Source organism: Octopus bimaculoides, chromosome 13 (assembly GCF_001194135.2).
Source record: "Octopus bimaculoides isolate UCB-OBI-ISO-001 chromosome 13, ASM119413v2, whole genome shotgun sequence".
NCBI lineage: Eukaryota > Metazoa > Mollusca > Cephalopoda > Octopoda > Octopodidae > Octopus > Octopus bimaculoides.
In genome coordinates this window covers 32,747,425-32,751,362 of record NC_068993.1, presented here as the reverse complement: position 1 = coordinate 32,751,362, position 3,938 = coordinate 32,747,425, and positions in this window count along the sequence as shown.

Below are 3,938 nucleotides of genomic sequence, written 5' to 3'. Positions count from 1 at the left end.
TTGTTATTGTAGCTCAGCGGGCTGCGTGTCTGAATCATGATGGGGGTCACCAGTTCGTAATGGCCGTGAAGTTGCTTGTGTGAAATTTTTCTTAGCTTTCTATTTGTGTGATGAAAATGTTGAGAGACGCTCGAGTTAGTTGTAGTTGATGATGGCGTCGGCGGCGTGTGGTCGTAGACTCGTGTTGCTCATACCAGCGATAATACCTTACAAGACGTCAAATTCATTTTTACACAGCGTCGTCTACTTGCTAAAAATGGCAGCAACATGCTCGTCACATGCGAACAATTTCAGTGAGTACATAACATTTATTGATGCTGATTAGTCCAGATCGTCGTGGCTGCAGTCGTTCTTTAGTCGTGGTCACCACTTTATAGGTTGGTAGTCCAGAATCCATGGCCGCATTTTTTCTTAGTCGGGGTCACCACTTTATAGGAAAGTGGGTTATACATCATTAGATGTACACCTGACTTTCCTATATTAAATTAGAAATATGAACGGAACGCTGAACTCCAAACTATCAACATAACAACATTTATTCAAGGTGGAAAATATAGATCTTTAATCTTGTTTGTTGAGACGTCTTCGGTGTGTGAGAACATGGTTGTTGGGACGTTGGTATATTGATGTGAGCTGTCTAGTGTGAGTTCGAAAGATGGAGAGACAGCTAGACACGTCCTTGCTCAATCGCTGGCCAGTAACAAAGAGACAGAATAAAGCGGGAAAGCTTGGATGTTGAATTCTACGCATGCGTGAGACTACGCATGCGCACAGCGTTACTACACATGCAATTCCTCACTGCAGACGTCAATCACCTTGCCACTCGTGTGGCACGATATATGGCCATTCATCTCTCGATAATCCAGTACTAGCCTGACTTTGCCCTTTGTTGGCTGCACCATTGCCATTAGTGGTAGCATTCCACTCATCATCTCTGCCTTCCACAGGAAAATGATACCCTCCTTAATTCACCTCTCTACCTCTCCTTCAAACTCACTCCTGGCATGTCCTTTCAAGGTATGCTGGTAGCAGCTCAGCTTGTTCTTCAGTATTGAGGGCTCCCCTTTCCAGCATCACTCTACTGTCCACTGCTGACTGTTGAACACTGCCTGAAAATCTTTGTCCTCAATGATGTAAACAGTATAATCCCCCGTGGAGCTTTGCAGACTCAGCACTTGACGCCCTGCACCACGAAATGAAACCACATCTCCACTGACCCTGACACCTCCAAGGTGGTTGATTGCATCCATGCCATCACCACGTCAATTCTGTTTACCACATGGTTGATCACAATTGCCTGCAACCTCAGTGTTGTGCTCCACACTGCTGTCTCCCACTTCGCTCTACCCTTACATCCAATTATGCTGCTGTCGACTGCCCAAACACTACTTGACCATGAACGGTCACTGCCACTCTACAGCAGTCTTTTCTCCTCATTCTTTACTGGTAGTTGCACTATGTCACGGGCTTCTGTAGCTGTCATCCCCACTGCCTTCTGTCATTTTCTTGCTGCCTTCTCTAAACCCTCTCTGGTAAAACCAGATAGCTTGGCCAGTCTTTGAACCTCTGTGGCCTACTCGTTGACCTCTTCCCCTGTCCATCTGACCATTCCCAGCTTAGCAAATGCGGTGTACATTCCCTCCATATAAGCTTCCTTCAAGCGCTGCTTGATCTTTGCCATGCTCAGTTGGTCTTTCTCATCCATTTCGAGGTACAGTGCCAATGTGCTTCCCTCTAGATACAGAACCATGAGACCTGCTTCATCTTCAATGCCTTGTAGCCTGGCCACCACCTTGGTTTTACAGATCCAGGTGATCACATCTCCTTCACCACAGAAAAGTCTGATGGCATTGCTGCTAATTCTTATCTTCCCTGCCATCTTGTGGAAGGAGACAACAACAATGGCAAAAAATATATTTATATATGAGAGCTGAAATAGCTTGTGGTATGAGGGAACTGTAATACAGGGAATAAAATACGGTTCACTTACCTCTCATTGGCTGTCCAGCTGTGTTAAGTCCAAACATATGCTCTACCTGTCTTACCTAAGAATAGCAGCTGCTACTACAAATGCCTGCTTGTTTGCTTGTCCACTTGTGTCCATTCGCTACCACTACCCCAGGTCGAAAGAGGATGACACTGGTCTTGCTTCCCTCACTTCCTCACTCCCCCTTCCTGTTCTGGTGGGGTCCCTTGGCTGTTGACGTCACAGCTCTTTCCTTCTGGTTCACCTCATCCCCACAGTTTGAACAGGCATATCCCAGATGATTGTGGCCTGGTTGTTATCATGTACCTTGTTTGGCACATATTTATACCATTTCTTCTAGTTTTTATGTTATAGTGCTGGTATATTATCCAATGGATATAGCTACTTACTTGGTCATGTTTGTGTATACATATTCAAATTTGGCTAGGATTGGACAGCATTTTGGTGTTAGGGTCTATTTTCATTGTTTTGCTTTTATAGTTGTTTGTGGTCAGGCATTGGCCTTGTGCAGTGAGAATCAGTCCTTCAGTTTCAGCTTTTAGTCCAGAGCTTTTGATCCATTGTTGGCTTTTACTTGGGCTCACTTTTCTGTCAAGCCTTGCAGGGTATTGGCCATGGAGTGATTTTTCTCTTCATTTCTTCAAGTACTGGATTGATACTTAACCTGTCAACTTTGATGGATGAAAGGCAAAGTTGACATCAGTGTAGTTTGAACTCAAAACAAATCTCATAAGGCTCTGGTGCTCTGCCAATTTACCTCATCCCTATCTGTGTAAGGCTGTGACCTCCTTCTGAGCAGGGTAGATATACTGTTTGTGTCTGCCTTGAGGTGGTGACTTCAGTATGCTGTTAATAGATTTCTGGTTATTCTAAGTTTCTCAATTCACTGATCTTCCATTTTATTATGTTGAAGCTGTAATTTATGACTGATATGACTAGCATGTTTATCTCTATTATCTTATTTTAGCATTGTGTTCAGTGTTTAATGCTTGTCTAACTCTTCTCTAATATTCTCTGTCTCATATCTGTGGGTTGTATTTTAGCTGTTTTGTCCATTTCTAGATATTTGTATGAGTGGTTGTGGTCTAATTCTTGGATTTCCGTGTCTATGTCGAGTCCACTGTTTTCAGTGCTTATTAATTTGCCTCTCCTCAGTGTCACTTTGGCACATTTGTCCAGTCCCGTGCTCATTGTGATGTCCTTGCTGAAACTATAGACACTTTTCAGAAGGTTTTTTTTTTGTTCCATGGTATTTTTAGTGAAAATTTTTAAGTCATCCATGTTTAGGAGATGGTTTATTGTTTCTCCAGAAGTGTTGTAGTGTCAAGTGCTGGAGAATTGGATTATATTGTCTACAGTATTTAGTTTTGTCTCTCTATTGTCTAAGTTCACCATCTTTCTTAGGATCAACTTCGTTTCATGCTTAAATTCTCACCCATTGAATTGACTGGTATCATATTCTTGACTATGTTGTCTGTTAGTTCTTCACAGACCTTCCTTCAGCTGTGGTTTCTACAATAAGCAGTTACTTGCTTGGTCTACTGAATCCCTGTGTGTGAAACTAACATGTAAGTGGCTGAGTATTCCATAGATATATGTGTTCTTTATGCAATTCTCAAACCGAATCAGTATAACGTGACATGGTTGAACCTTTGAATTCATCATCATCGTCATCGTTCAACGTCCGCTTTCCATGCTAGCATGGGTTGGACGATTTGACTGAGGACTGGTGCAACCGGATGGCTACACCAGGCTCCAATCTAATTTGGCAGAGTTTCTACAGCCGGATGCCCTTCCTAACGCCAACCACTCAGAGAGTGTAGTGGGTGCTTTTACGTGTCACCCGCACGAAAACGGCCACGCTCGAAATGGTGTCTTTTATGTGCCACCCGCACAAGAGCCAGTCCAGGGGCACTGGCAACGATCTCGCTCGAAAACCCTACAAGGCCAG